The sequence below is a fragment of the Hemiscyllium ocellatum genome, chromosome 47 (assembly GCF_020745735.1).
Source record: "Hemiscyllium ocellatum isolate sHemOce1 chromosome 47, sHemOce1.pat.X.cur, whole genome shotgun sequence".
NCBI lineage: Eukaryota > Metazoa > Chordata > Chondrichthyes > Orectolobiformes > Hemiscylliidae > Hemiscyllium > Hemiscyllium ocellatum.
In genome coordinates, this window is record NC_083447.1 from 25,983,276 (window position 1) to 26,005,503 (window position 22,228).

Genomic DNA, 22,228 nt, shown 5'->3' on the forward strand with positions numbered 1-22,228 from the left:
AACCTGATGTTGTGTGATTTTCAACTTTAATATTTGTGGTACTCATAAATGATGTAGCTGTGAATATGGACGAGGAGTGGGGAGTGTGATAAGTAAGTTTGTGTTTAAGACGCAGATTGGCCGGTTAGTTGGCACTGAGGAGGAAGGCCTTAAGTTATGGGAAGATACAGATGGAATGGTCAGCTGGGAAGATCAATGGTAGATGAAGTGTAACCCTGATAAATATGAGGTGATATACTTTGGAAGAAGGAACCAGACAGGGGAGGACTCAATGAATGGCAGCATACTAGAAAGGTCAGAGGGCGCTTCTACACACATCCGTGAATGTGATGGACAGGTTAATACACAATGTGGGAAAGCATAGGGGACTGTAAATATAACCTTGATTCATTGAGGAACATAAGAGATATGTGGAACTTTGGTGGGGCCAAGATGGAATACTGTGTGTAATTCTGGAAACCACATTACAGGAAGGATGTAAGTGCACTGGAGGGGGTGCAGAGGAGATTCACCAGGATGTTCCCTGGGATGGGGCATATCAGCTATGGAAAGAAGCTGGATAAGCTTTGGTTGTTTACATTGGAGGAGAGGAGACTGGGGATGACGTGATTCAGAAGGATAGGATTACGAGGAGCATGGACAAGGTGGATGGAGAGCAGCTGTTCCTTTTAGTCAAAGGGCCACACTTACAAAGTGAAGGGTTTGCGGTTTAGTGAGGATTTGAGGATTGCTTTTCACCCAGAGTGTGTCGGGGTCTGAAATACAATTCGTGAGAGGGGAGTTGTCATTGTAAACTCAAAACCATTAGAAAATGCACGGTTATGCTCTTGAAATGCCTTAAAATGCATCTGTGATTGTATGGCTGTGGAAGGCCAATCACTGAGCACCTTAAAATAGGAATTGATAGGTTTCTGAAGAATATATTAACAAAGTTCATAAGACAGAACTTGTAATATTTTCTGAAAATATGCCAATGGCAAAATGAAGAGAAAGCAATGTGCAGCTTTCCTGCAGTTTGATACCAGATTATTGAGGGCCGGGAATAGGACAACTATGGGGCAAATCCTTCAGTTATGCCTCCACAGAGGAAAACAAAACAAAAAAGAAAACTTCCTAGCAATAGTAGGGATCTTTAATCTGGTGAGAAAAAGAGAATATACTGAAATGAGCAACTAGCAATTAGAACTATGTCAGCATGTGAGTGGTTGAGGGGATGTAAAAAAGCTCCAAAGTAATTGAGACAAATGAAATTACTGGGAAAATACATGGCAGATGGTGACCAATGGGAGAGATGAGATGCTGTGCACGTTGATGGGAACAATAAAATGGCAGCCTCTCATTTGAAAAGGGCGTGGTTGAAACATGTTGCTCTATAAAGGAACTTAAGCTGCATTTTTGTTTATTTCTGCGCAGCCCTCTAGGTACATGGAGGGCAGTGAGTTCTGAAGCCAGAAGTCAATACTGGGAATGGCATTGGCACGCTGACCAGTGTATATAGACCCAGCAAGTGGGGAACTGTAACATTGAAATTAATCTGGATCTCCTTGTACACCAGTCACTGAAAGCAATATTGCAGGAGCAGAAAGCAGGTAGGCAGATAAATGGTGTATTCACCTTCATTTCAGGGGAATTGAGTACAGGAGTAAGAGTATCTTACTGCAGCTGCATCGGGCCTTAGTGAGACCGCATCTCGAATATTGTACAGTATGTTGTGGTTCTGTTCTCCGAGCTGGAAGTCTTTGTTGCAAACGTTTCATACCCTGGCTAGGCGACATCATCAGTGCTCTGGAGCCTCCTGCGAAGCGCTTCTTTGATGTTTCTTCCGGTATTTATAGTGGTCTGTCCTTGCCGCTTCTGGGTGTCAGTTTCAGCTGACCGCTGTAGTGGTTGGTATATTGGGTCCAGGTCGATGTGTTTGTTGATGGAGTTTGCGGATGCCAGACAGAGAACAGCCAGGGAATTCCTAGAGGCATGGCATTCATCCACAAACTCCATCAACAAAAACATCGACCTGGACCCAATATACCAACCACTACAGCAGACAGCTGAAACTGACACCCGCAAGCGGCAAGGACAGACCACTATAAATACCGGAAGAAATATCAAAGAAGAGCTTCACAGGAGGCTCCAGAGCACTGATGATGTCGCCTTGCCAGGGGACGAAACGTTTGCAACAAAAACTTCCAGCTCGGCGAACAGAACCACAACAACGAGCACCCCAGCTACAAATCTTCGCACAAACCTTGAATTGTACAGTATTTTATGCAACTTTGGTCTCCTTACCCAGTGAAGGACAAACCTGAAATTGATGGAGAGTAGTGAAGGATGACCAGACTGATCTCTGGGATTACAGGCTTGTTATGGGAGCAGAGTTTGGGGCGACTGGGCTTGTATTCCATGCCGTTTAGGAAAATGAGTGGTGACCACAGTGAAATATATAAAACTCTGATAGGGCGAGACAGATTGGAAGCAGGGATGGTAATTCCCTGGCGTGGACGTCTAAAACAAGGTGCCACAGTATTAGGTACAGACAGGCCACTTTGTATTGAGATAAGAATAAATGTCTGCACTCAGAGACTGGCGAACCAGGGGTACTCTTTCTCAGATCAGGCTGTGGAAACCAAGGCACTGAATATAAATAAGGATTTCTGGAAATTATACGGATAGGGAGAGAGCAGGAGTATTGTGTGAAGATAGATCAGCTATCAGTCCATTTTGTTCTCCAATAACGCAGTAGTTGTGTTCCTGTGCATCACCCTGTTGTAGAAAATCGTGTAATATTAATAATGGGGTCTATGGGAAAAAAGAGGATAAAGTACAAACCCCCAAATTTATCAGCAAAACCAAAAATTAAATTTAGTCTAGCACACACGAGCACAGTTTAAATAAATATTTAAATCGCATATTGTAATGAAACTGTCCTCTAAATGTAACACTTTCAAACTACGATCACTGACTACAGCTGTGTACCTGTCACCACATTCTTCTCCAGAAAGTGCATGGGGCTGACTGAACACGTGATGCCAATGGGGAAATTCCAGTTCTCCTCAAGATTTTCCCCACAGTTTGAAATAAAGTTCTTTCTAAATGAACACTACAATTCCCGGTTTCAGGCTCAGTTTCAAGGCTTCCAGAGCGGATTGTATTCCTGTCTTAGCTGAACACATTGATTGTATATTTTGCAGACAGAGTATCCTGAGGCTGGGTTTTGCTGTTCAGCTGGTTCCAGGCAAGGAATTGCATCACAGTGAATGGGAGTTCACTCTTTGGAAAAAGGTTCTCGAATCACATTGCAGCCAAATTGTATTTAATCGACACGCGTTATCTGAGAACTGCTTGTATATTGAATGGAGGAGCAAAATTAATGGGCTGAAGGGACTACCACAGTTCTTATTTTATATTTCACAATGTTTAAACATATTAAGGCATACGAATATTTTATGGGTAAAACTGCATTAAGGAGATGTTCGGCCATTAACTAGCACAGGGAAAGCTCAAAGTGTTGTGTGACATACTCATTTCCTGATAATCCTGTGCAGTCTGTGGGAAAGCTCTGTAAATGTTGTCACAAACCATCAGATGTTAGGAAGGAGGTCTCTGCATGGTCAACAGGACTATGTTTCCCGTTCCCTTTTCCGACACCAAGGTTGGGGCCGGGTGTTCTCTCCGGGTATATCATTGATGCGTCCAGACCATTTGATAAATAGAGTGTTTTGCTTGGCTGTTTCAGAGACCATTGAAGAGTTTATCACATGTCTGTGTGTCTGGAGTCACTTTTAGGCCAGACCAGGAAGGCATGGGAGATTCACTTCCTCAAAGTACATTGGGTGAGGAGATCGATGTTTGCAATCAACATTGGACGCAAGATCACGGTTACTGGCACCTGATTTTAGATCTCAATATGTTAATAATTGTTTTTATTATTCCACCAGCTGCCACCAGCTGCCCAAGCATTAGCCTGGTCTGTATTAGTAATCCAATGACAATTCCACAACAGCACCATCTCCGCATGGCGACCTATCAGAAATCACACTGAGCTGATTATTTCTGAGCTGCTTGACAACTCTGTTAAAAAAAAGAACTCCCACCAATTTGACTGTTGTGATGGGACTGATGGGGTGCTAATTGGACAGATTGTATTTAAACCCCTCTTAGAAAACTGAACATAGCTGAGTAAGTTTCCACATTTCCAGGGAGATGTCAGAGTTGGAGCTGGAGTGAAACAGCTTCGCAGGAACACGGCTTGTTGTGCAGCACAAGACTTCAGTCCTATTGCAGGAATGGGCCCAGGGCTCATTGCCTTTGTCGTATCTATTGTGTTCAGCTGTTTCGTCATGTCACCTACAGCGAATCGAATTGGTTGAAGACTTTCATCTGTGATTCTGTGGGCATCATGATAGGGTGAGGTGGATCATCCACTCAACATGTCTAACTGAGGATAGTGCAGACACCACATACTTGACTTTTACACTGATATACATGACTGTTCCATTATTTAGAATGGGGATATCTGTAGAGTCCTCTCCTCCAGTTTAATGGTCCATCGACATTTATGCTTGGATTTGGCAGGATGACAGAGCTTAGATCAGATTTGCTAGTCGTGGGATCATTTCTGCCTCTGTACCAGATGTTAGTTCGGCTGTTTCGAATGTAACCAGACAATTGCGGTGGTTTTAATGGGTTGTCATCAGGTAAAGGTACAGATGGTACTGACCCTGGCATGTTCACCCACACTCATCACTGAACCATAGATCGGCTTGATGGTAATGGTGGACTGAGAGATTATCCTGAGCGAAAGGTTACAGATTGTCATTGAATACAATTCTGTTTCTCCAGCATCAGATGATAACCCAGTTTAAGCTGCAATATCTACAATTCAATTCCACTGACTGTCCCCCAGTTCACACCGAGACCCATTCACCCAACAGCCCTGTATTCACTGACCTACTCTGGTTTCTAATGCGGCAACCCTTCCATTTTCATAGTCTCATTCTGCTGAAATTCTTTCCTTGGTGTCATGCCTCCAATTTGTTAGTTTAACTCAATCAATTTAAGGTAGTAATCTGAACCTTTTCCTTTCAGTAATGCCATCTTCAGTATTTGAAGTGAATGTGTTTCCTTCTGTTTTTCTCCCTGACGATGATTCAAGCTCTGCAGTGTCAGTGATGCCAGCCTAATGCAGTTTCAGAGTCAAGGAACTTATGCGTTATTGTTCAGTTCCCAGTGTATAGCGCTCCATGTTGGACAGAACGTTTGGGCATCTTTAACATGTTGTTGGAAGTTGTTCAAAAACAGAAATTGCTGAAGAAATTGCTAAAGATGTTGCAGCATTTTCTGGAGTGAATGTAGATATAAACTTGCAGGTCCATTGAACCTTCTACAAGGCTCCCTGTTTCTCCAGCAATTTTTGATATTTTTATTTCCAGTATCGATCGTTATTTGTTTAATTGAAAATTTGTGCTGTGCCCCTATTCATTTCTGGATAAACTCTGCAGGTCTCTCAGCATCGGCAGAGTCAGAGAAACAGAATTAGTGTTTCAAGTCTTGTTTGACACTTCTTCAGAATTGAAAATGATTGGAAAATGTGCTTTTAATCCGTAGCCAGAGATGGGGAATGGGCGACAGGGAAAAGAGGGTGTGACAGAAGGTAAGTAAAGAACATGTAAAACGGGGTGAAATTAAGATGTAACTGGGGTAAAGGGGTTCTCTCTACTGAGTGCAAGATAAGGAAGACACAAGCACACAAGGCCATAGAGAGGCCAGGAGGGGGCATTTTGACTATATGGTATTATATAATTCTGGCTATAGATACGTTTTCATTGTCGAGATCATCACCCCCTTTAGACAAATAAATTCAGGTGCTTGACTTCTTATTGGCACTCGTAAGTGTTTCATGCTGCCTCAGTATTGTAATATAGAGAAAGACAAATAACAGTATGAAGTTTGGGCTGAATATTATTTTACTGCCATGTTTAATATAGTTTCAAATTTGCAGTACTTATCTGTAAATGCTTGTTCTTGAAGTTAGTATCAGATGGCGTGCAGAAGGTTGTGGGGCTGACATAGAGAAGTTTATGAAATCATGAGAGGTATGGATTGGGTGAATATCCAAGGGTTTTTCCACAGGATGGGAGAGTTCAACCATAGAAGGCATAGGTTTAATTTGAAAGGGAGAACATTTACAAGGGACTCAGGGGCAATGTTTTTACACAGAGAGTGGTGTGTGTATGGAATGAACTGCCAGAGGAAGAGTGGTAGATCCATGTATAGCTCCAACATTTGAAACTCATTTGGACAAACATATGAATGGGAAACATTTAGAGGCATATGGGCCAAATGATAGCAGATGGGGCGAGTATAGTTTGGAAAACCTGGCCAGCATGGACATTGAGGAAAGCTTCACACACAGTCAGTGTGGTTTCGTGAAAGGGAAGTTATATTTAGCCCTGTAAGATCATGCAAAGTTTTTCTGTAGATGCCTGAAAATGTAACAAGCGAATTTGATTTGGGGGGAATCTGGTCGACAAGAGGCTTTCCAAAAATTTTCCACAGGGTATGACCAAATAAAAGATCTTACTCAAGCCAGAAGCTCGTAGGATGACGGATAATGTATTAACATGCGATGGTGGTTGGTTAACACATAGAAATCGGAGAGTCAGGATTAATGGATCTTTATGATAAATGTTTATCTGCTGGACTATCACACATATCAGTCCGATGGCATCAGTTATTGACAATCTATACTGACAGCCTGAAAAAAGGAGTTGTGTGCAATATACATCCGAGTTTGTGGATGACACTGAGAATCAAAAGGCAGGTTGTTATTTAACGGAGAGGACTCCCAAACAAGGAGCAGTACAAAGAGATTGGAGTCTTCCAGTGTATGAAACATGACGTCAGCATGCTGATGCAGCAAGTAACTAAGTTGGGACATTAGGCGGCTTCCTGGGATAAAAATGTTGAGTTACTGAGAACCTCTATAATGGTGAGGTGATTATTCCTTGGGGGTTAAATGAATGAGGAGTGATACTGCTGAAATATACAAGACACAGAGCGGGCTTGAGAAGGTAGATATTGAGAAGTTGTTTCCATTCCTGGGCAGAGTATCGCACTCAAGGATATAGATAACAAATAAGGAGTATCGATTTCAATCTGAGATGCAAACTGATGTCTCCTCTCAGAATATAGTAAATGTCTGGAATTTCCTGACCCAGAGACGTGTGGAGGGATACAAGGAGTCGGCAAGAAAGTAGAGTTGAGCCCTGGAGTAGATCAGCAATATTCTTTTTAAATGACAAGGCTAGCTTGAGGGTCCGAGTGGCCTACAATTGTTCCTACTTTTTAATTTCACATGTTATGCTTTTGGAAAGTAACTGGGTATTTTCCTGGAAGCTGTGTTGTACAATGTTGCACTCAGGGAGAGCAGATGATTTGTTTGAGTTAACCCCGGGTTGGGTATGGGGGCTGTATTCCCAGCGAATCTGGGTCTGTAACATGACCAACACCTGGAGCAGAAGTTACAGAGAGGGGAAGCCTGGAAAGAGAGATTGGGAGTGGGGGTCGGTTCCTGACCCAGCCTGGATTTTCCAAGAACATTTCCGAAACTACACGTCACCATCGGAGTGGCTTCGATCTTCCCCTCTGTATCAGGTCCGAAGGGCTGAATGGAACATCAGAACACAGGGCTGAGGGACACGAGTGAGCCATTCGACCCTTGGACACTACTCCACCAGTAAATAAGTTCGTGGCTCGTCTCATTGTGGTCCCAGCTACACTTCTCTCTCCATGCGCCATAATCCCTGATTCACCTGTCTATGGGCAATCAGGTGAAACCAAGCTCAATATAAAATAAAGATTCAGCCGTCCCAAACTTCTGGAAAAGAGAATTCCCGATTGAATGAAATCCCACTTGGTGAATTTCTCCTAATTCCTCCTCTGACTGAGATTAGAGGGAGTCACCATTTCTTTTTCTAGTCCCACTCCTCCACTGCTCCCAACAAATTTTAAATGTAACCAGGTTGGTGACATGGCCGATCATAAAGGTCTCAGACTGGATCAGGTTCAGTGACAGGAACAAGTCAGGCAGATTTCTTTACTCAGCCACAAGTAACTAATAGAACTAATGGGTGTGCATGGTGGATCTTTGATTAGCACAGCTACCTCACATCACCAAGGAGCTGGGTTCAATTCAAACCTCGGGCGATGCTCTGTGTGGGGTTTCCTCACAATTCTACAATTTCCCACCACAGTCCAAATTATTAAACTTACAGTGGATTGGCCATGCTAAATTGCCTATAGTGCCCAGAGATGGGTAGGTTTGTCATGGGAAACGCAGGGTTACATGGATAGGGAAGGGGCGGGCAGGTCCAGGGGGATGCTGTTCAGAGGCTCAGTGTGGACTTAGTGGGTGGGATATCCTGCTTTCACACTGAAGAGATTCTATAAAAATGACAATAAATTTGGACTATACCCAGTGGGTATCTATCTGATCCACTCTCCTCTAGGTCTTGTATGTTTCAATAAGATCACCTGTGTTTCCAAGAGTGACATGTTAAAGCCTTCGTAATATAAGGTACTCATTCCTGGAATACGTGAAGTGAAACATCTCCGAACTGCTTCCAATATAATTATATCCCTTCCAAGGTAAGGAGATAAAGAAAAATTAATCTCACACTCAGAGCTTGTGTTTTATTTTTGTTTTCTCAGTGGTGTGGGTCTTTGTAACTCTCTTCCCCACAGATCACTGTAGGCAGAGATATTGAATATTTGTGAGGCATAGACAGAAGGTTCATAAATAACAATGCAGTCGAGGATTATCGGGGATTGGCAGGAACGTGCAATGTGGGGAAAATGTAGACAGTAGTACTAAATGACTCGGCTCCAGAACATCCAGGAATATAATTCAAAACTGATGGTAGACTGATGGAAGCTCAGTGTATATTCCGATGGCTTTAATTCATGAGAGCTCCAGGATTATGTTTTTTCAGTACTTTTCAGTGGCGGTGATTCAGAAAAGAAAATATTGTGATGAAGTCAAGAGAAGAGTAAGGGAACTCAGGATTCAGTATTCCTTATGGTTCCCAGAGGTGTCCCGTATTGCTTTGAATAGATCAATGAAATTGTCTGACTCTCCAGAGAAAACAAAAACTTTGTAGACATTTTAAAGTAAGCTGGATGTTGAGATAAGCATGTTTTTCTCTTAAAGAAATTTTGTTGGATTTTTCTGGTATTGACCAGTGTTAAATTATAGTCGGGGATTGGTAGAATACTCGCTTTTAACTTCTTCATACTATCACTACTCTTTTTCTCTTTCTTTGCTTGTGTCTGGTGTGTGGCTCAAGCTGGAGCGAGTTACAAATGTGGTTGTGATGACTAAGTGCCCATCTATTAATTGTCATTAATTGGCCTGGATGCCATGTTGGAAGCGGGCAGAAAATTAAGTTTTGTGATATGTAAGCATCCCCATTGGACGGAGTGGGGGAAGGGTGGGGGGAGTGAAATCTCTATCAAATGTCATTGGTACTTCGGATTTTGTTTCGTTCTTTTTTTAATGTTTTTAGCATTGGAAAGTTTTGAGAGCTTGTTAGTTGCAGTAGTTTTAGTTTGTACAGATTTAAACTCGATGAGTCTTTTGTCCATTAATGCTTAGCGATGTGTAATTTGATATGAAATCCTCTCGAGTTCAAATGTTGCTACAGTGTGTGATGGATAATGATGTGCTTAAATGGTGTACCTGGAACATTTAAGGGGAGCCATCTGCCAGTCAAGAGGAAAAATGTACTTTATCGTCTTAAAAAGGAGAGGATGAATGTTGTCCTATTGCAGGAGATGCACCTTAATGACAAGGAACGTTTGACATTACAGCAGGGAGTGTTTGATCGGGTTTATTTCTCGTGTTTTAATCCTAAGAGTGGGGGAAAATCATATTGGATAGGAAGAATCTTCCATTTAAATTACTAGATTATATTGAATACCCATGGAAGAATCATAATCCTCAAAGCCTTAACTATGGGAATTAATACAATATTTTGAATGTTTATTGCTACCCGGGGCACCCTGTTAAACTCCTGGTAGATGCATTTCTCAAATTAAGTTATCTGGAATCGTGGCACATGATTGTAGAAGGAGATTTCGATTGTCTCATAGCCCTACGGTGGACAGAATATCCAATGGTCCCCCAATACCCTCGTTATAATGTAAATAATTAGTAGATTTGTGTGCAGAACTAGAGCTGGTGGAAGTCTGGAGGCAAATCTACCTCACAAGTAGGGATTTTATTTTCTCCTTTAACCCACAGAAATGGCACACGAGGGTTGATCTCTTCCCCATCCCTGCAACAATCTTAGATTCGGCGGTATCCTGCACAATTGGGAATATTACCCAAACATACCTGACCCAGAAGTGGGATAGAAGTCACATAAGATTATGTTGTATGCAAACGGTCTTATGTTTTTGTCAAACCCACAATTTATGTAGTTCACGTGATGCAATGCATTAATTCGCTTGTCAGTTTTTCGGGCTTTAAGATTAATTTTACAAAGTTGGAGGCCATGCCAATGGGAGATCTTGGGAAAATACGTGATGTTGAGGGCAAATCCTGCTTTCCTTTTAAATGGTCACAGGGTGTTGGGTGGGGAAGGGCCCTGTTTCGGTATATTCATTACATCCGTCTTTGATCATTTATTTAATGTGAACTATATCCATTTGTTTGACAAAATTAAACAAGACCTTCAAAGATGGGAGGCAAATCCAATATCCTGGCTAGGTCGGATAGCTGTTCTTAAAATGAATGTCCTTCCTTATTTGCTATACCTCGTGTGAATGCTTTTTTGATGTTTCCCAGACAGATATTTAGGAGACTTTATGACTGGTATATCTATTTTATTTGGCACCATAAGGGACTCTTTATCAAGCTAACCAGATTGCAACTACCCCACAGATTGTGGGCAGTAGTTTACCCAGATAAAAGCTATCAATTAAGATATTTTTATCCCATGTTATTGCCTGGGACGCTGAGGACTTGGCGTCAATATTGTGAGATATTGAACCCTCTCAGGCAAAGTGAACCCTGATTAGTCTGATTTTCTTAGCTAAAGTGACATTTAAGAAGTATTGTCATACCAATAATTATAAATACTGTTAAAGCATGAATGACAATGTGTCAGATTGAGTGCAATACAGCCAGAACCATGTCTCTTACCCCTATAATTGGTATACCAGGTTGTCATCCTGGGATAATCGATTCCAGGTTAAAACTGTGGGCAGCAAAAGGTGTGCCTTACTTGAGTGATTTAGAATTAGTAGAATCCCCACAGTGTGGATACAAGCCCTTGGGCCTAGCAAATCCACTTCGACCCTCTGAAGAGTAGTCCGCCCAGACCCATTCCCCTAACATTCTATATTTACCTTGACTAATGCCCAAACCTACACATCCCTGAACATTATGGGTGATTTATCCATGGCTAATTTATCTAACCTGCACATCTTTGGACTGTGGGAGGAAACCCACAAAGACACGGCGAGAATGTTAACTCCACGAAGCCAGTCACCCAAGACCAGAACCAAAGCTGGGACCCTGGTGCTGTGAGGCAGCTGCGCTAACCACTGAGCCACCACGTGTTATTTGATGGAGAAACAATAATATCATTTGATCAAATAACTCGTACGTATGGACTACCTAGTAGAGACCTTCTGTATTTTTTTCCAGATCAGAGATTTGATTTTTTAGAAAGCATACTTTTAACAGACTCTTACATATCGGATAGAGGGAAGAGGGTGCTTATTGCTCAGAATACACTCTCTGTCAATACCCTTTATCATTAGTTGGAGAGTGTCCCCTCAGACAAGACTGTGCAGCTTCGTGATGTCTGCGAGAGAGAGTTCAGAACACTTCACAGACATGGGTGTATATTTGTGAAAATGCTCAAAGGATTTTGATCTGTAATACGACCCATTCCGTGCAGTTGAAAATTCTTCATAGGGTCTATCTGGCCCCAAATTGTCTCTCAATATGCAAAGTGGGATCACCTTCAGCATGTCCTAAATGCAAAATGACTACAGGCACTCTTACTCATTGCTTGTGGTCCTGTTGCAGGCTTCATCTATATTTGAGCACTGTGGTAGGTGTGATAGAGTGGGTATTGAGGACTGAATTGGAGATGGACCTGGTTTCTGTTTTCCTGCGTCTGCCCAGGGTAGTTTCCACAGATGAACATGGGGAAAAATAAATATATCATTACTTTCCGTACTTTCCATGCTAGGAAAAATAGTCTGTTGGGTGGTCATCAGCTCTTTATAGAGAATATCCCTTTCGAGTTTCTCATTAGTATGGTGCACCAAAAAACAGAGATTTATATGAGACATGGCAGCCCTTTTTGGATTACGGCAATACAGGGATATCGGCCACTCCAAGAAGGGATTTTATTTAACCATGACGCTATTGACTAATGAAGCTCATATCCAGCGATGAAGAACCATGAACATAAAATATGTATCAGTTAATGCTCTTGATGAACGAGAGCTATCGTTTTGTTGTGCTGAGCTGTATTATTTGTTCATTATTTATTGTTTAGTTTTGTTTTTCTTCTGTCTGTGTAATGTTGTAACTTGTTTTGTATGTACATGCAACTGGATGATTTTTCAGTTATTTGACTTGTGTTGTTATTGATTTATTATAATATTAAAAATCTCTTTTTCAATAAAATATTTTTGAAAATTAAAATGCTAACATTGATAGAATAGAGTCACAAAGTACTCTCATTAGAGAGACCACTCATGTTGGTTTCTCCTGAGGATCACCATGCCTCGGGTGATGGGGTGAGGTTGAGAGAGCGTCCCTTTCATGGCAACCTCTGTAGGTGTGGGGAACCGAGCCTGCACTGTTGGCCTCCCTCTGTATCACAAACCAGCCGTGTGTCCAATTGAATGGGAGAACTGTGTAACTTATACAGACAGAAACATTCACAGACAAAGGGTAAAAGAAACTTTCATAACAAGTAAAGTGGTACAATTCAGGTAATGGTCAAGATGACGGCTGAGGGTAAAAACGTTCTCTGCTCGAAATTGTATTTTATAACAAGACGTGTTTAGAAGCTGTTTTTGGTTTAATATCATTATGGTGAATCAAGTGAAATTACCAGAATTACTAAGTGTGATTGGATATCTATAACCATAAAATAAGTGTAGATTTTTGTTTGGTCTGTGTAAAGCATGCTGGCCGTTGCATGAAAGTATAAAGATGATGGAATATATTGTTAAGAGTGTCTCTCCCCATGGGAAATGCTCTCAAACAGGCGTTTGAAAAGAAAACCGGGGTAAAAGTGCCTGAGTGCTGTTTGGCCAATGACAGGAACCCGGTTGAATGACTGCAAGCTCCTGTAACATGGAGCTGAGAAGACATCAGTTCAGCGGGGAGCTTATTAAATGCCAGAGCACTTTTGAAGGGCTGAATGGCCTCAGCAAGATTTGAATTGCGTGTAATTTGAAAAACGTACTTCCCTATTCCTTTCTCTTATATGTTTCACACTGGGACATTGCCATTTTCTTGAAACTGGGAATTATTTGGAACATTATCTGTAACATTCCATAATTGGCATTCTCCAGAATATTCTACAACTGTGTGGGATGTTTTGCAAAGTTGATAGAGAGAGAGAGAGAGAGAGAGAGTAAGCGTTGCATGCAGTTGTGAGAGTGGGGGACCATGAGCCTTTTTCGGGGTTAGGTGTGATCACAGATATACAATGAGTGTGAGGGAGCATCGAGAATACGGTGACACTTATCCTGAAAGAGCAGGGAAGGTTATTGATGTTTGTCCTATATTACTGGACATTTCTTCAGACCTCAGATACTGCACTGAGCTGAGCGGGGAACTCAGACCAGGCTTGGTGGGTCTAGGGTGTGGCTCCCTCTGGGAAGAGAATGTTCCCCCTCTGTACTAGCCCATCTAATATGCCCGCCATGTTCCGTCAACAAACCATGAAGTAATTGCCCCTTATCTGCCATTCTGCCATTTCCCTGCCTTTGCTCTGTATCCATCTAATCATTTCCTATCTGCGTATTTGTCCAAATGCCTTTTCAATGTTGTTATTGGACCCACTTCAATCACTTCCACTGGCAGCTCAGTCCATATGTGTATCACGCTCTGTGTAAAAGTTGACCCTCAGGTTCCTGATTATTTTTTTCATCTCCAAACATGAACGGATATCCTCTCGTCTTCAATTCCCCAACCTTGCAAAAAAAAGTATTCACCCCAGGCACGCCTCTTATAATTTGATAAGAACCACCTTTCCTACTCAGTAAAGAAATAAGTTCTAACCTGTCCAAATTCTCCCTACAACTCAACCCTTTAGCCCAGGAAACATCTTTGTAAATTCCTTCTTTTTGTTGAATAATATCCTTTCTAGAGCAAGGTGAACAAAACTGAACACAATACTCCAACTGCAGTCTTACCAACATTCTGTAGAACTGCAACATAACGTCCCAACTTCTATACTCAATGCCCTGATGTAGGCCATTGTGCCAACAGCCTTCCTCACTGACCTGTATATCTGTGACACAAATTTCAGATAACCGTGCACCTGATCTCCAACTCATTTTGTTCCACTACACTCCTTAAGTCCCTCTCATTCATCATTGAACTCCTACCTGGATTTGACTTTCCAAATGCAAGATGTCACACTTATCTATATTAAACTCCATTTGATAATTCTCAGCCCACATTCCCAGCTGGTCAAGGTACTGCTACAATTTCTGATAACGTTCCTCGCTATAAACGATGCCTCCAATTTTAGTGTCATCTGCAAACTTACTAACCTTGCATTGTGGACTCTGGTGCAAATCAGTGATATAGATAACAAACAGCAATGGGCCCAAGACCGACCCCTGAGGCATATCAATTGACACAGGCTTCCAGTCCGACAAGCATACCTTCACCATAGCCATTTGCTTCATAATGTCAAGCCAATTGTGTCGCCAATTTGCCTGTTCACCTTGGATTCCATGTGATCTAATCTTCTAGAACGGCCTACTATGTTGATCCTTATCAACGGTCTTACTGAAATCCAAATAGAAGATATCTACCACCCGGCCACCGTCAACACTCCTGGTCACTTCCTCAAAAATCTCTAACAAAATTTGGAAGGCATGATCCGCCACGCCACTGCTTCAAATCAAACTCTGCATTTCCAAATGCATGCACATTTTATCTTTCAGGAGCTTCTCAAGTGGTTTAGCAAAAACAGTTGTGAAGCTTACTGGTCTATATTTCCTAGGCTTTTCTTTGCAGCCATTCTTGAATAAGGCACAACGTTTGCTACCGCCCAGTCTTCCGGGATCTTGGCCCGTAAGCTTTATCTCCAGCTTCTTGCAGTGCTCTTGGATATATCTGGTCAGGACCCAGAGATTTGTCTGACTTTGTGCATTCTAATATGTCCAACAGAAAATCTACTGTGATATGGACAGTACCAAGATTTGACAACTAACCTCCTAAAGCTCACAGGTCTTCATGTCTTTCTTCATGGTAAACCCAGAGGGGAAATTGAGGAATTCACCAATCTCTTGAGGATTTACACATGCATGCCTATTTTGGATTTTAAAGCATCTTATTCTCTCCCGAGTTGTTCTTTATCTTTACTGTACTGAATTTGGATTCACTCTAAATTTCTCAGCCAAGGCTATCTCATACCCTCCTTTTGCCTTATTGATTTCCTTATTCACTAAACTCCTCTATCCCCTGTATACCTCCAGGGATTCCCTTGATCCGAGCTGCCTGAACCTGAGCCACGCCTCCATTTTTTTCTGGGCAGAGCCTCAATATCTCTTGACATCCAGGGTTCTCTCTTCCAGTCTCAATTTTCCTTCACCCTCACAGGAAAATGGAAACCTTGAACTCGAGCTCTCTCACTTTTAAAGCCCTCCCACTTGCCCGAAATCCTTTTACCTCGAAACAAACAACTCCAATCATCCTCTGCAATCCCCTGTCTAATTCCAACAACATACGCCTTGCCCCAATTTAGAAGTTGAATCTGTGGACAAGTTTTGACCCTCCCATAACTATTTTAAAATTAATACAACTCTAATCATTTTTCCCAAAATGCTCCTCCACTTTATCTCCTTCACCTATCCTGCCCTATTTCCCAACAGTAGGTCGAATTTGTCCCTTCCCGAGTAGGTTATTCTATATATTGATTGTGGAAACTTTCCTGAATACACTTAACAAATTACGTTCCATCTAAGTTCTTAACCATCTAGAAGTCCCAGTCTATGTTCGGAAAATTGAAATCACTTATTATAACAACCCTATTGTTCCTGCAAGTCTCCCCAGTCTCCCTGTATATTTCTTCCTCTAATTCCCATTGTTGATTTGGAGGCTTATAGTGCAACCACTGTAACATTACCATCCCCCTCTAACTACTTTGCACCATTCAAGAAACCTCATTGGATATTATCTCAGTTATTTCAACTTTAAATACTGGTGTGGTACTCGCCTTAATCAGTGCTATTGGTATTTAAACTGTTTCCATTGACGTTTCTCCATCGCAGTGATTTTCACATCCATGGCACCCCTTGTCAAGGCACAGTGGAGATATGGAGCTGTAAATGGATGGGAGCTGCACATCCTGTCACTTCCAGCATTTGGCTGCAAGTTTCCCCACACTGGGCAGCGACCTAATACAGTGTTACCGAACAATGCAACAGCCTGGGTTGAGATAAAAACGAACCAGTGCGGTCTGCACAGCTCCTCAAGCTGGATATTTAGCCCATGATAATAGATCAAGCATTGGTGTGGGCTGCACAGAGTGATATTCTGGGTATTGCTGGGTTGCATTCAGCAGTACGCTAGCCGGATCTACACAGTGCTCCATCCTGAAAGTATAATGGATGGAGTGGTTATGTGAGTTGGATTGCGAATGTGAGAGAGCTAAACATCTGGCAATACCTTTATTTTTTTTGTTTTCATTCTTGTGATTGGACCCTGTGTCCCAATCTCGAGCAGTTGAATGACTTCCTCCTGTTCCTGTGTCCCCGTCCTGTTCCTGTGACCCAGTCTCGCGGAGTTGAATGACTCCCTCCTGTTCCTGTGTCTCAGTCTCGAGCAGTTGAATGACTGTCTCCTGTTCCTGTTTCTCCGTCCTGTTCCTGTGACCCAGTCTCGCGGAGTTGAATGACTGCCTCCTGTTCTTGTGTCTCAGTCTCGAGCAGTTGAGTGACTGCCTCCTGTTCCTGTATCCCAGTGTTGAGCAGTTGAGTGACTCCCTCCAGTTCCAGCGTCCCAGTCTCGAGCAGTTGAATGATTGCCTCCTGTCCCTTTATCCCAGTCTCGAGCAGTTGAATGACTGCCTCCTGTTCCTGTGTCCCAGTCTCGAGTAGTTGAATAACTGCCTCCTGTTCCTGTGTCCCAGTCTCAAGCAGTTGAGTGATGGCTTTCTGATCCTGTGTCCCAGTCTCGAGTAGTTGAGTGACTGCCTCCTGTTCCTGTGTCCCAGTCTCGAGCAGGTGAGTGACTCCCTCCTGTCCCTGTGTCCCAGTCTCGAGCAGTTGAATTACTCCCTCCTGTCCCTGTGTCCCAGTCTCGAGCAGTTGAATGACGGCCTCCTGTTCCTGTGTCCCAGTCTCGAGCTGTTGAATGACGGCCTCCTGTTCCTGTGTCCCAGTCTCGAGCAGTTGAGTGACTGCCTCTTGTTCCTGTGTCCCAGTCTCGAGCAGTTTAGTGACTCCCTCCTGTTCCTGTGTCCCAGTCTCGAGCAGTTGAGTGACTGTCTCCTGTTCCTGTGTCCCAGTCTCGAGCAGTTGAGTGACTGCCTCCTGTTCCTGTGACCCAGTCTCGTTCAGTTGAGTGACTGCCTCCTGTTGCTGTGTCCCAGTCTTCAGCAGCTGAGCGACTATCGCCAGTCGATGTTTTGTGAAAGTAGATGTCCTCCACCTGCTCCACAGTAACAGGCTGTAATAGGTCTGTGCTCAACTGCTGCTCCTGTGGAATGGAGTTGAGGGACTGAAGCCTCTTCACATTCTTTACCGCTTTTCTTGAGTAAAAGCCCTTCTCCTGTTTCTGTAAAACACCATCAAAATCTGAATGATTTATTTTTGTATTTGACTGTCAGTAATTGAGCAAACAAGCTGACTGACCGAATTCAGAAGCTGAATAACCACCTTCTGTTCCCATGTTAAACACTCAAGAGTCAATAGACTCTCAGAGATGTACTGCACGGTAAAAGATCCTGCGGTCTGGTCATCCATACCGACCAAATATCCTAAATTAATCTCGTTCCCCCTTGTCAGCAGTTGGCCCATCTCCCTCTAAACACTTCCCATGCGTGTATCCATCCAAATGCTTTTTAAAAGGTGTAACTGTACATTCCCACACTACCTCCTTTGGCTGCTCAATCCATACACACAGAAGTGTCTGTGTGAAAATATTGTTTTAGCGTCCCTTTTTAAATATTCCTCCTCTCACCTTAAACCTTTGTCATCTATATTTGGACTCGTCTATCCTGGGAAAAGACATTGACTGTTTACCTTATCTATGACCCTCATGATTTTATAAACCACTTTAACGTCACCCCTCAGCCTCAATACTTGAAAATCGCCCCAGCCTATTCAAACTCTCCCTGTAACTGTAACCCTCCAACACCTGCAACATTCTTTTAAATCTCTTCTGCACCCTTTCAAGGTTGACAACATCTTCCCGACAGCAGGGAGACCAGAATTAAAGGCAATATTAAAAAAGTGGCCAAATGTCCTGTACAGATGCAACACGTCATGCAAATGCTTAGAGTCAAAGCACACACCAATAAAGGGAAGATCACCAAGTGCCTTTTTCACGATGCTGTCTACCTGTGACGGCACTTTCAAGGAACTGAAAACCTGCACCATAAGGTGCCTCACAGGGCAACGATCTGGGTTTAATTCCATCCGTGAATGACTGGCTGTGTGGTGTTTGTACATTCTCCCCGTGTCTGTGTGAGTTTCCTCCGGGTACTATGTTTTCCTCTGACAGTATAAAGATATACAGGTAAGGGTAGATTGACCATCCTAAATTGTGCATGGTACCCTGGGATGTGTGGGCGAGGTGGTTAGCCATGGGAAATGCAGGCTCAGAGGGATAGGGTAGGGGTTTGTCCAGTGGGATACTGTTTATAGGTTCGGTGTGGCCTCGATGGGTCGAATAGCCTGTTTCCTCACTGTAGAGATTCCATAATTTCTATGGAGTTATCCTTGATTGGCAACTTTCAACAGGACCCTACCTATATTTCTTACTCTGATATTTCTTGCCAAAATGCAACACCTCACATTTATCTAAAATAAACTCCATCTGCCACTCCTCGGCTCACCTAATCAACGTCTCATTATATTCTGAGACATTATTCTTCACTGTCGACGTTACCATCAAATTTGGAATTATTTACAAACTTACTGACCATACTTCACTTACTCAAGTACAAATGATTTGCATAAATAACAAAAGACTCTATTTATCTTTGTGGCACGCCACTAGTCACAGGTCTCCAAGTTCAATGAACAAATGTCCACTCTCACGCCCTATCTCCAATATTCAAAAACAAATTGGACCTAAATGACGAGCTCTCCAGGATTCCAGGCAGTCTAACCTTGATAACTAGTCTACCATGTAGAACATTTTGGTTTTCTTACTGAATTGCATAAAGACAACATCCACTGTCCTGCCTTCATCAATCATCTTCTTCACTTCCTCAAAAAATTCCACCCAGTCAGTGAGACGTGATCTCCAATGTACAAAGCCCTCTTCAGTCCTTGTCTTTCCAAATGCATATACATCCTTTCCATCAACCCCACCACCACCCCCCCCCCCTCCGCCAACAATTTAGTCACCATTGACGTCAGGCTCACCGATCTATAGTTAGCTGTATTTTCCTTACTTTCTTAAATAATGACACTATATTAGCAGCCCTACAGTCTTTTGACGCCTCACCAGTGTAAATCAATAATACAGATATATCAGCAAAAGACTTGAGCAATCTCTTTCCGAGCTTCCCACTAACTTCTGGGATACAACTGATCAGTTCCCAGGGATTTGTTCACCTTTATATGTTTTAAAATGTCCTTGTAATATAGATACTATTCAAGATATCACTACATATTTCTTCATTCTCTCATTCTTGCAAGCTCCTCTACATTAAATACTGAGGCGAAATACTTGTTTAGTAACCCTTCCATCTCATATGGTTACGCACATAGGTAGCCTTACTGACCTGTAAGGTGCCCTATTCTCTCCCTAATTAATATTTTGCCATTAAAGGACTTGTACAGTTGCTTCAATGCCTCGTTAACCCTATTTCTAAAGCCATCTCATGTCCATATTTTTCTGGCTGGAGTTCCCCATTGACTATACACTTACTTCCCTTATACTCCTCTCGGGACTCACTTGATCTCAGCTCTGTTTACCTGACATATGCCTCCTTCCTTACCTTGACCAGAGCATCAATATATCTAGCCATCCAGCACTCCCTGCAGCCACCAGCCTTGCCCATCTCACTAATAGGAACACGATGGCTCTGGACTCTCTGACACCAAGTTTTAATCGACTTGCATTTTCCAACCATCCCTTTACCTGCGAATAGTGTATCCTAATCAGCCTTTCACAGGGCTCACCTAACACTTGCAAAATTGGCCTTATTCAAAGTAAGAACTTTAATGTTTTCATCAGGTCGTTCCTATTCTACAACTAGTTTGAAACTAATATTTATGTGTAACAGATTTGAAAGTTAAATAAACACTTCCTGCCCCTCTGGAACAGGTTCGAGAGGCTGAATAGGCTCCTCCTGTCCCTCTGTAATAGACGGGAGAGGCTGAATGACCTCCTCCTGTCCCTCTGAAATAGACTCAAGAGACTTCATGGCATCCTCCTGTCCCTGTGTAACAGACGAGACATCAAATGACACAGCAACCCGTGGATTATGCACTGCCGGTAAACTGTATCTAATGGTGGTCCAACCATTCTCAGTTACAAAACACAGAGAACACAATGTACTCCAGGTGCCCGCTCAGTAACATCTCATACTGCTGCAGTGACACAGCTCTTTGTTTTGAATGATTCTGTTGGCAAAATGTGCCAATATTCCAGTTTTCCACCTTTTCAAGTAGCAACAGGCTAATGTGGGCTGAATGGCTTTCTCTTATCCCTCTGTAAGAAGCCCATAGGGACAGAATTGTTTTGGCCTGTTCCTGAGCAGCAGTCTCAATGTTCCGTCTCAAGGTTATGAAAGGATTTGACAACAGGGCATTAAAACCATGAGTAGCCTTTCACTGGTCAATAAGTACCGTACTTTGTGTTCAGGTATCTAGAAACTTGCCCACCCGACTTTTTTTTGATGCAGCCGATCTGTTTTTTTATATATAACTGCCTCCTTTCATAAACAGAGTGGAACATATATAGACTGCTGCAGTGTTCTGTTAATATTCTCATATACAAGGGAAAAAAAAATTAAAAGATTGAAAGATTTATGGTCCATCCCTCAGCAACCCTCAACCATTCCATCCAAAACCAGTAAATGAAAAGTGATGTATGGAACTGGTTAACTGAGTCTGTTTATTCAGTGATTGCGATTAATGCCAACCTCCATGGATTCTAATTATCCCAGTGGAGAGTTTCCATCTTTTAATGATAAATGGCCTCCGTTCAATGTGTCAACCCATAACATGAGTGGGACCATCACCGACAGCACTGCTGGGGATCAGCAGATCCAGAGAGAGGGGGAGGAGAGATCAGACTCTGAGAACATTAGACGGGAATGTTCCAACAATGGATCAGAATTTGAGAACATTGGACTGGAATATTCCAACAATGGATCAGAATCTGAGAACATTAGACAGGAATATTTCAACAATAGACAGGAGCTTATCATATTATGTTTGGTATCTTTCTGCATTTAATTCGTTGCCACTATCATCGCAGATCTATTACGCTCTTTTCATTTTTCAATACTTCTATTATCCCTTCCTGGCTATCGTTGGTTTTCCTGGTGAGTGTCACTGTCCAGATTTTGTTTTCTATAAACCAGTTATGACTGTATTATTGTTATTTCATATAGTCTACGCTTCTTGCCAAAATTATTGTTCCTGTGGAATCTCTCAATCCAGATATTCACTTTACAGACCACTACTAACTGATATCAATGAAGGTGTTCAATTACTGTCTCACTCTCTGCTCTGGCAGTGTTACTCCGGGTCTCTATGTTGACCTATTCTGTTTCAG